Here is a 12328-nt window from a genome sequence, read left to right as displayed (position 1 = left end):
TTCAATATCACTGCTCTTCTGATCAGCTCATCATTATCATACCTAGGCAACACGCACACTATTTTTCCTCTCTCTGTCTTCTTCCGTACAGTCTGAAACAAAAATCTCATATCTCTCGCTGCCCGACTTACATCACCACTCAAGTCATTCGTTCCTACCATTACAATCATCTCATCCACCCTTTCACCTCTCTTAATTGCCATAGACACCCTTTCTATTGTTCCTCCTGGCAAACGCTCCTCACGCATCCTATCTTGAACACCACGATCGTTGAGTCGCCATACATTATACCTCTTACCATTCCCTCTCTCCTATTGTTTCCATTCTCTCCTCTTCTTTCATTCCCATAGGTCTCTCTCATTCCCTCTCCTCTACTGCTTTTCTCTCTTCTAGCATTCCCATACCTCTCTCTCCTACTGTTTCCATTCTCTCCTCTTCTAGCACTCCCATACATCTCTCTCATTCCCTCTCTCCTACTGTTTCCATTTTCTCCACTTCTAGCACTTCCATATCCCTCTCTCATTCTGTCTCTCCTACTGTTTCCATCCTCTCGTCTGCTACCATTCCCATACCTCTCTCTCATTCCCTCTCTTCTACTGTTTCCATTCTCTCCTCTTCTAGCACCCCCATACCTCTCACTCATACTCCCTAAATTCTCTCTCTTTCCTACTCTGATTTGCCTTGCATTTATCTCTTCCATTCTCCTAATCTTATCTTTCATACTTCTGCTCTCATTCACAAGACATTCCATCTCCTCTTTCAACTCACCTATCTCCCTCTGCAGGTCAGTCACTCTTAATCTAAATTCACTCTACTAAACTTTCACAGTCACTCACACCTTCACACTATCAACTATTATTTTCTCATTCATATATATCTTTGCTTCATTCTCTCCTATCACACTACTTGTCTTCCTACATTCATTCCCCGTTCCTGGAGCAACAAAGTCGGATATCGATATTTCTAATGCACTTATTTCCTCCAACTGCCTGAATTTTGCATATATACGTTACCTAATAATGAAAATAACACAGAAAACACACAAAAATTGCACAGAGACACCAAGAAACAAAAAGCAAACAATACTACGTAAAATTCTAGTAAAATTGCCAATGATAACACAAATACTACTAATCTTTTCAGGAGCTCTTGGCAAGCCGACGATCATATCAGTGCAACACCTAGCACATTCTTTATCCAAGTCTATTTAAATCTTCCTGAAGGGAATTAACATTATCAGTGCTACTTATAATTCACTCCAACTTTGCATTATCAGCAAACAACTGAAGATCCCCAGTCAGTCCACATAATGTCATTTACAAATGATTTAAACAGCAGGGGCTCAAGAACAGAACCTGGGGCCTGCCACTGGTTACTCTCCTTTTTTGAAACTCTGCTCTATCATACACAACTTGTTGGTATTTTTCAGAGAACAATCTCCAATCCATCTCACCAATATATTATCTATTGTGTCCCCTGCAGCTTGTACACAAACTTATCATGTGGTAATCTATCAAACACTTTTGTAAAGTTCACTAATGTCACTGTATGTGATTCTACTATATCTAACACACTTGTTACCTTATCATAAAATTCAAGTAAATTGCTAAAACAAGTCCTACCCTTTGCAAATCTATGCTGACCATCATAAAGAATGTCATGTCTATCAACCCAATCTTGTATTCTATTCCTAACCATCTCTGCAACACATTGACCACAAACGATTTATACAGACTGGTCTCTAATTAGAAACTTCTGTTCTAGAACCATGCTTATGGAATGGCACTACTTTGCCTTCTTTCCACTCATTAGGAACCCTAACCACAGCAAGACTTTCATTAAATAACTAGGTCAAGGACATAGCTAATATTTGTGTGCATTTCTTAGGAATATGTGTGGTGATATGTCACTCATTCCCATAGCCTTCTCATCATTAGGTGTTGATTGGGTTTATGATATTCATCATAAATCCAATCAACACCTGATACACATCTAATTCTGTTACTTAAAATTCTCCTAATGCTTGCCTCCCTTCTATATACATCAGCATGATATACACTGATAAATTGTTCATTCAATATTCCGCTATATTCTTTGCAATGATCACATTGTTGCCTTGACTCTCCACAGATGTCAACTGGCCATAATTATTCTTTCTCTTGCTTGCCATATAGCAGAAAAACTCCCTTGAATTAACCTTGGCTTGACCTGCTGATCTACTCTCATACTGCACCTTTTCTTTCTGTACCATAGAAAAGCTAAAAACTTATTTTGCAAGAACACCTAGGTTCTATAGTTTACCAAAGATTCATAAGAAAGATACTGCACTTTGTCTAATTGCAGACTGTATCGATTCCCCTACTGAAATCGCATACTGGCAAGTCTTGATCATCTATAAAAATAATTCTTTGGATTTCCTAGACAAATTAAAAAAAAAAAGGTTTCAATACGATTCACTGATCTTATGGTGAGCTCTGTTCTAGAATCCCTATTTACGAATGTACCTCTCAAGGAGACATTGCAGCTACTTTCTGAAACATTCCCACAAGATACAGTAAAAACTATTCCAATTTGTGATGCATTCTGGATATTTGTCCATCAAAACAAATTCTACAACCAAAGTGGAAGGAACCACCATGAGAAGTCTACTCTCCCCTGCTCTACCCAACTTTTATTTAAAGCATCTAGAAGACATCGTTTTATCATCCATACATCTGTAACCTTCATTTTGGGTTTCCGTATATTGACATTTGTGTGGCCTCACAATAAAGAAACTTTACTAACATTTTTAGCTACTATAAATACTTTACATCCTTGTATCAAATTCCTATGGAAATTTAAAGAGACGACAAATTATCTTTTTTAGACATTCTCCTCATTCGCTCACCATCAGGTGATTTAATCACATCGGTGTATCAAAAGCCTACTTTCACAGGACATGACATTCTTCAACAATCTACACATCATCTTCTCAAAAGACAAGAATTATAAAGTCTTTAATTCGATGAGCTAAGACTAGTTGTTTGACTCCTCATCAATTACATGAAGAACTCTCAAATATCAAACATTATATGAAATTAAATGACTTCTCAGAAAGGACTACACAACATCTGTTTGCTTCCTACAAACCTAACTTAAACAACAAAGAAACAGTATGTCGAGTTCCAATCCGATACAATGCAGAACTGATTTCCAGAATTCTGAAGAAATATGATTTAGTGGCTACTTTTATACCTATCATTAAACGCTCAACTAATTTCCCCTCTTCGAAAGATAAATGCTCACTGATGTCTCTCCCATTTGTATACCAAGTTCCTTGTGACTGCCATCTATCCTACTTTGGACAAACTGGACACTCAATAGAAAAGAGAATACAAGAACATCAATCATAAATCTGATAAATGTGGATTGTCTAAACACAGAATAGACACAAACCAAAATATTCTTCGGTCTGAAACATGCCTACTACATTGCTGTCGATACAAATTTTGAACATTTATTTAAGGAGAGTGCAAAGCCTTGCCTTGCTTCACCACCCGAGCGTAAATCGGAATGACTGCCTATCATTATGAAAAATATGGGAAAGTCTAATTAGAATAACACATCATATTTTATGAAGTCATAAGGTTTCAAGAAACTAACAAGATGATATAGCTATCAGGTGATTTGTAGACTATGACATTATAAATTTTACAAACACACACACACACACAGTTATTATTATTATTACAGGCTACTCCAAGGAGTCCTTAGACTCATGCAGGGAAGTCCTAAACATCATGTCAAGAACTATCTAACATTTGTGCAGTATCTATCATACTAACAGACTCTGGCAACCTATTCTAACTCATTCACTATCTCCAAACAGAAAACCTAGTTCTAACACCCTTGCTAATGACACTCTTACTCGGTTTCCATGGATGGCCCTAATTCTCCAACCACCAGACCTGTTCTGAAAAATTTCCTCTGAATTAATCTTGTAAAAGCTCCTCAGTAATTTGTATGTCTCAACCATATCACCTATTTTCCACCTATCAACCAGTAACCCACAAATTTTCAACCTAATCTCATAAGGTTCATTCCATAGACCTGCTACCATCTTGGTCACTTTATCTAGGTTTGATAAAGAGGAATGATAACCTGCTCATCAAAGTATTCTTCAGTAACCAAGTAATCTGATGAGCTGCTTTAGCCACTTTTGCTATGTACCCCCTAAACTTTAACTCCCTATCTACTAACACTCCCAAATCTTAGTTTCATCAATTTTCTTGAGTTCAATTCCACCAATGTCGTATACAGCTGGTAATCTTTTCACCCCAAAATACATAACCTTACACTTTGCCATATTAAAACTCATATCCCATTGTCCTTTGTCCACAGTACCAATCTATCTAAATAATCCTGCAAAATTTTAGCATTTTTATTAACTATTGCTATACCCAACTTTGCACCATTGACAAATACCTTAACAGTTCCTCTGAGATCCTTTCTTATATCGTTAATGTACAAGTTAAAAAGTAGCAGACCTATAACAGAACCCCATGGCACAACACTAGTCACAGGCCTTCTTTTGGACTCTACTCCTAAGTAAACCACTTTGATAGATTATTGAGAAGTTCGGCATTACAAAACTCACACATAGGCAAATTATCACCTCTCAATGGGAAGGAATGTGTGAGATGACTATGATATGCAGAGCTGAGCAAGTACAACTTTTTCTTTTCAAACCCTGCTCAGGCTATACTGCTTATAATTTAACTTTACACTTAATTTGGAAGAGCTTATTATAATAAGCTCTACAAAATTAAGCCTGACTAATAATTATTAGTCTCTCTATTCCAAGATGACTGCCACTCAGGTATTTGTGTCTGATAACTTGTCAGTAAAGAGCATATGGTATAGACAAGAGGGTGGATTTTTGAAAAACAAGCTTACCTTGCTGCCATTTCTGCAGTGTGTTTCCCCCAGATCATTCCAACATGGCATGGAATACAACAGAAGTGTACATCTAAGTGTAGCCTCCATGACGAAAGGAGGTGTTGGATTTGAGATAGCACTAGATGTTTATGTAGCTCTAGACTTTTTATTATCTGAAGAGAACTTTGTGAATTTGAATATATTATGCACCTTGGAAAGTAATGCAATCTGATTATGTATTTTAGTGCAAGCTCTATCGCATGCAGCTTGGCTGTAAAGTTGGTACACTAGTAGGATTTGTACAGATATAATGGCATAATGGAGTGATGACAAGAGGCCATCCCTGGAAGTTATGAAAAGAAACTGTGAGCAAGAGGGTAAGGAGTGGTTTCTTTGTGTGGAGGGTGGTTGAGCCGTGGAATGCATTGCCTGATGGAGTGGTGGGAGCGAGAATGGTCAGTGAGTTTAAAGAGTGGAATGATAAACTTTGTGTTTCTCAGGGGGGACCTCCCCTCGATGAGTCTTGACAGACTTTGTCTTAGGAAGGACCTCCCTCGATGAGTCTTTTGACTCCTTGGAGGGCTGAATAATAATAATAATAATAATAATAATATGGAAAGATGACAGAAGATCCCACTAGGTTCTCTGATTTTGATCTATCCATGTAAACAGATACAAAATTCAGAGTATTTGATTCTTAGAGCTGCTGGTAGACTACAAGAGGGGAAAAATTTGGTATTCTGTTGAAAGAGAAGCTACATGTTGGTACATATGACTGCCACAGTGGTAGAGTGGTAGCGTGTTTAGTGGATCATGACTATGTTGTCTGCTGCAATCTCTAGAGTTTGAAGGAGAGCTTTTACTCACAAAACCAAAAAGTTTTATGACAGCCTGTCAGATATACGAATTCTCCTATTGTGTGCAAAAAAACAGTTGGCCATGCAGGGTGGTCTGGGAGGGATTTTATTTTTCATTGCATATAACAGAGACAGCTGTTGATGTCAAAGCGATAAAGGCAGTTCATTTGCCTTGACATACAGTCTAGGAATTGGCGATGTTTGAAATGTATCAGTTGTAATTCTAATGGCTTGATGGTAATCATGGTCTAGCAATCACAGCATACTCTTCCATAATCAAGTTTTAATCTTAGCAATTTCCTGTACAAACAAAGCAAAGAACATCTTTCAGTACCTCAAAGGGGGGAAGATAGGGTGTGTAGCATATTCATTGATTTACAGCACTTGTCTCATAACTGATGCATGTGAGAGAGGAAACCAAGTTTGCTGTCAAATAAGAGTTCCAACATCTTGGCTTCTGATGCAACTGGAATTAATTTCTGTCCTAATTAGAGCACTGAGTCAGGATGAAGACTACGTCTACAGCAAAAGTGCACACAAACTGTCTTCTGCTATGAAAATCTGAATCCAATTTGCAAGTGCCCATTTTGAAAGATGGTCAAGGGCTTGCTGAAATTGTCTTTCTATTGCCTTCATATTACAGGAATGGCATATTACAGAAGGCATTACTTACTATTGGAGGAAGGTGTTGTGTTATCCAATTGATCTTGATTGCAAAAAAGCATGATACTTAAAACTGAGAGTTGTGGGACTCGCTCCTCCTGGTAATATGGTCAGGAGAGAACGATTCCCACTCAGTCTTGGAAGATTCAGTTAGATAAGAAGTTCTTGACAAAAAGAGAGAGATTTCCTCTAAGACCAAAATTATGTAGTTCTTTCAGTATTCCAAATCTCCATACAATGTCATGTGCTTTTTTCCATATCAAAGAAAACTGGTACTAGATACTCAAGTTTTAGGAGGACATTATCTCTAAGGAATGCCTCCAGCCAGCCTAGATCATCAGTAGTAGAATAATATTTTCAGAAGCCAGATTGTGTTCTGGAAAAAAGGTCGTTTTTCTCCAGAAACCATAACAGACAAGAGTTAACCATTATATTATTATTCAGGCCTCCATGGAGTAAAGAGACTCAACGTGGGAGATCCTTCTTAGGAAAACAAAGTCTATCATACCACTCTTTGAAATCATTGATTCTTGCTTTAACCACCACTCTCTCTCTCTCTCTCTGAGACAATGCATTCCACGTTCAACCACTCTCCATGCAAAGAAACTACTCTTCACCCTCTTGCTCACAGCTTCCTTTCGTAACTTCCAGGTATGGCCCCTTGTCATTGCTCCTTCCTGCCCTTCCACCAAGTGAAAGAACATTTTTTTCCAGAATCTTGTGAAACAACTAGTCAGAGCAACTGGGTGGTAGTTAGTTGGCTTGGATCCTTCTCTGGCTTACAAAATGCAATAACAACTGCCTTCTGCCAGGCATCTGAAAATATGCTCTCACAGAAAATTCTGTTGTATAGGAGCAACAGTTGATGCAAGGGTGACAGATATTTTACCATCTCAGAATAGATGTTATCTGGCCCAACAGCAGTTGGATGGTATTTAAGCAAAGCAGATTTAATTTCTTCTTTGATAAATGGCCTATTGTATTCTTCTGTATCATTTGAAGTAAACTGCATTTTTTGTTTTTATGCTTTGCTTTTTCAGTCATGAAACTCAGGGATTGGAGGGAGATAAAAAGATGTTGCTATGTTTTTTTCAAAAGTCTCCCGAGTGTATTGCTCATTGTTGGATTAACAACTGTGCAACCATTATATTCTAGGACAGAGAGCTGATGAGTGGTATATCCACCTTTCAATTTTCCAGATTTTACTCCCATTTTTGACTGTTGTTGGATCTTGATATATAAAAAGTATGTTGGATCGAGGATTACCTCTGGCTGAGAATGGGTGAATCTTGCTCAGGCTCAAGCACATTTGAAAGCTATTAGGTTTGTTGTTGTAGGATATCTGTAGAAAATACTTCAAACATTCTTCTGGGCTTTTTTGGCTGCTGTGCAATTTTTATTCTACTAGGATTTAGGAAAAGACGGGAACTAGATGTTTTACGAATGCAGTTCTGGCTGCTCCTATAATACAATCGATTGTCTCAGATCCAACTACACATAATGCCACTACCATCAACAACCATAGTACTTTTTGTCTGTAAATTGATTGAGTTCACATAGCCTTTACCTTTCATTTTTGTTTCAGATATGCATGGTATTTTTATATTTTGTTTATCTGATTCTTCATGTATTCCAACTTCCAAGTCACCAATCCTAGTGGAGTGTTGCTACAAGCCAGGGAATGTAGAAGGAGGAGGAGACAGAAATGTATAGGCAAACTTGGCTTCATGAGTAAACAAAGGGTGATCACATTATGGGTGATTTCAACTGCAGCAATATAGACTTGAATGAAGAGAGGGAATAAGAAGAATGAATTTCTAGAGTTCTTAAGGGACAATAATCTTAGGCAGTACGTAACAGAGGGCACATGAGGGTTAAGAGTCTTAGATCTGGTTATATCAGAGGATGTGATTGTGAATGAAGTGTCTCTAATTTTCCCCCAGTTCAAAAGAGTGAACATGAAAGGATCGCATTGGTTACAGCCAGTCACATGAGAACTTCTATAAAGAAGGGATATGCACATGGAATTACAAGGCTGGTGATTATGGAAAGCTAAGGAGACAACTGGGAGCTATAGGTGGAAAGAGGAGCTGAGTGGTAAGGATATAGATGCTTTGTGGACATTGATCAAGAGCTACTTAACAGCAGCAATGACTGAGTGTATTCCAAAGGTGAAAGGGCTAAAATGTAGGAGGAAGTTTATTTTTCACTTGGTTAGAGTATAATAAAGTTAGTTTAATCCTTTTATCCAAGTGTGAGCAAACAAAGTTTGCACCTGAAAGTATCTTCAGGACTGGGGTAAGGTGGTACAACACCAGGACAACTCGTTGCAAAGGTGGAGCAAGCTACCAACACCCCTATCTCAGTATCTCCTATAATGCAAAACACATCTCCTTGCGGACATGTCTAATGTTATGCATTAAGGGAAGGGCCACTACCCAGACTAGTTTCGACCTTTATTGAGGTCTCTTAAGTGGGAGCCAGGCCCAAGTGGAGATACCAGGCAGAAGCATTAGCAAGTCATCTCTACCTATAGGAGTTGTCAAATGGTGTGCCACCCTTTTTTAATAAATTACTCTGGATTTAGAGAAAGATGTTGAAAGTTTATTTTTCACTTGGTTAGAGTATAATAAAATTAGTTTAATCCCACTGAAGAGACCTCAAATTGAAGAGACCTTTATTGAGGTCTCTTCAGTGGGAGCCACTGAAGAGACCTCAAAAAAGGTCGAAACTAGTCTGGGTAGTAGCACCTTCCCTTAATGCATAACATTAGACATATTCGCAAGGAGATGTGTTTTGCATTATAGGAGATACTGAGATAGGGGTGTTGGTAGCTTGCTCTACCTTTGCAACGAGTTGTCCTGGTGTTGTACCACCTTACTCCAGTCCTGAAGATACTTTCAGGTGCAAACTTTGTTTGCTCACACTTGGATACAAAGATTAAACTAATTTTATTATAATGTAGGAGTAATAATGGAAGAATGAAGAGATTAGGCATTAAATCCGGAAGAAGAAGAAGGCACTATGGAGGCAACACAAGATAAATGCTGGTAATGATCAGTTGCATGAGGAGTACAAGGACCAGACCAGGAAGGTGACTCTGTTGGTAATGGCAGCAAAAGTGGAGTATGAGAAGAAATTAGCCAATCAAGCTAAGAAAAATCCTTGTAAGTTCTTTCAATATATGGCAAGTAGAAGGAAAAATAACTATGAGAGGATGATGTTAATTGATGACACTGGAAGACTGGTAACCAATGCACAAAATATAGTTGAATTAGTCAATAATCAGTTTATCCCTATATTTCATCCTCACAAAGGCAACATTGGAAGAATGCTGGAGTGCAGAATGTATTGCAGAGGAATGGCTGATGATAAATGAGCAAAAGTATATGAGTAATTAAGTGAACTTGATAATAATAAGGCAATAAGGTGTGACAGTATAAAACTCCTTGTTTTAAGGAAATGCCCTATGGAATTAATGGCACCTCAGGTGAAACTATTTAACATGAGTCCCAAAAAATGGAAGGTGGAAAAAATTATCCCACTTCACAAAGAGGTAAGGAATAAGACTAAGACAACAAAGATTATAGCCCGATCTCTATGTATGAAGTTGTTGTTAAGGTGTTAGAGAGGTTGGTGATGACTAGTATTCAGAAGTAGGTTAATAATAGCAGTAATCTTTATAAAGGTCAGCATGGGTTTGTTAGGGAAAGGTCATGTTTCAGCATTCTACTAGTGTATTGCTTAGATTTGATCATCTCATCAGAAGATGTAATTATAAATGAGGTGTCCAATCACCCACCAATTGGTGAGAGTTATCATGAGGTGATTACCTAGATGGTTGCCAGCAGTGTGAGGACCTCTGTGAGAAAAGGGTATATGTGGAACTACAAGGGGGTGATTATGAAGAGCCTAAGATACAGCTTGCAGGTGTAGCATGGAATGAGGAGTTAGCTGGAAAAGAGATCAATGCAGCTTAGGGGATTTTCAAGAACTATCTAGTAGATGCAATGTTCAAATATATTCCAAAGATCAGAAGGTTAAATAAGGTAGGACGAATAAAGAGATTAAACATGTAATACAGAGAAAGAGAGCATTATGGAGGTAGCATAAGAGCAGTAGTAATAACCAATTTCATGAGGATTACAAAGACAGGCAAGGCAGGTAACTTGGTTGGTAAGGGTAGCAAAAGTGAGGTATGAACAGCAGGTTAGCTAATGAAGCCAAAAAGAATCCTAAAGAGTTGTTACCAGGTTAATGTGAAAAGGATATTTCAAAGAGTAGAGGAATGCAAGGGTAGAACTAGAGGCAATCCATGAAAGCTGTATAAGGAAGGTGTGAGCAAAAGAGCAAAAAGCAAGTTCTTTGCATGGCAAATGATTGAATAATTGGTGAATGGAATGCATTACCTGCAAGTGCGGTGATTGAGGAAACTATGAATGGGTTCAAAGCAGGGCTTGATCTTTTGTCATGAGAGAGTATAAACCTCCTGCGATGAGTCCTTTGACTCCATGATAACATGTTCTATTTCCGAATCTATACACAGATTTAGAATTTTTGCAAAATTCTAAATCAGTATATTACTATAGATGGTAAAAAAAATCGTTTTCATTTTTGTACACAGCATAAAAAACAGACAGAATGGAGACTTAAAAATACTATTAAACAGTGCTCTGTAACATGCATTTCATCATCATCATCATCATCAAATTCCTGCCATGTACCCTCAAGGAGTGTACAGGATATGACAGTACTACATGAAAAAATTACATCATTACTAACTTCCTATCTACAATTTTCCTCCAAATCAGTCTGTTACTTGTCAAGACTCCAACATTATCAGATCTTATATTTCTATCGTCTAAGGCACTTTGTACCGTATCAATCCACCTATATCTTGGTCTTCCTCTGGGTCGTTTTCCTGCCAACCTGGCAGAGAACACTTGTTTTGCTAATCTTTCCTCTCCCATTCTATTTAAGTGACCATACCATCTGAGATTAGCTCTGCTAACGCATTCCTGGATGCTGACAATGTCAAGTTCTTTCCTAATGTCCTCATTTTTAATATGATATTGCCATTGATGCCATCTGTTCACGCCTCTAATCTTTCTCAGGACTCTCATATCTGCGGTCTCTAGTCTTTGGTCAAGTGTTTTACTTCTGACCCAGCTCTCAGATCCATAAGTTAAAATTGGTTTGAACTCAGTCTTGTATACAGCTAATTAAGTGTTCCAACTAATTTCTTTCTTATTCCATATGAATTTATTCAATTGACTTCCCACGATACCAGCTTTGCTGATTCTGTTGTCTATTTCTATATTTAGTTTACCATCTTCAGTAAAAATTGTGCCTAAGTAGCTGTAATGTTTTACTTGTTCCACAGGTTCTCCATTCACAACACAGTTGACATTTTCAATGATTCTGCCTATTTTCATTGTCTTTGTCTTTTTATTGCTGACCTTCATACCATATCTATTACAACAGCTATTCAATTTAGTCAGAGAATCTTGCAGACTTGTAGCGGATTTATTTAGAAGTATAACATCATCCGCATAAAGCAAAGAGCTGACATTAACATCTCCAATTTTGATATCAAGTTTAATACCACATTCCTTCATAATGTGATCCATATAGATAATGAATAACAGAGGGGATAATGTGCATCCTTGTCTCACACCAGATTTAACATTAAACCATCTTCCTGTACTTCCTTCAATTCTAACTGCTGACTCACAACTCAAATAAAGACTAAGTATTGCTTGATGTAATGCCCCATTGACACCATATAACTGTAGCGTATTGAATAGCTTCTCTCTTGGCACCTTGTCATATGCCTTTTCCAAATCGACAAAACTTAAATACAGATCTTTGTTATATTCCCATGCTTTCTC

At 37.8% G+C, this 12328-nt stretch overlaps 1 protein-coding gene across 7 annotated transcripts in view; it reads right to left on the bottom strand.

Annotated features, from left to right (window-relative positions):
• LOC150092518 (fatty acyl-CoA reductase 1-like) overlaps positions 1-12328 on the bottom strand; it is a 292198-nt gene that overhangs the window by 78921 nt on the left and 200949 nt on the right. The window lies entirely within an intron of this gene.

This window comes from Typopeltis vanoorti, chromosome 25 (assembly GCF_054136105.1).
Source record: "Typopeltis vanoorti isolate ZY-2024b chromosome 25, IOZ_Tvanoo_1.0, whole genome shotgun sequence".
NCBI classification, from domain to species: domain Eukaryota; kingdom Metazoa; phylum Arthropoda; class Arachnida; order Uropygi; family Thelyphonidae; genus Typopeltis; species Typopeltis vanoorti.
Note: the sequence above shows the minus strand (reverse complement) of the source record. Positions and strands in the feature narration are given on the sequence as shown.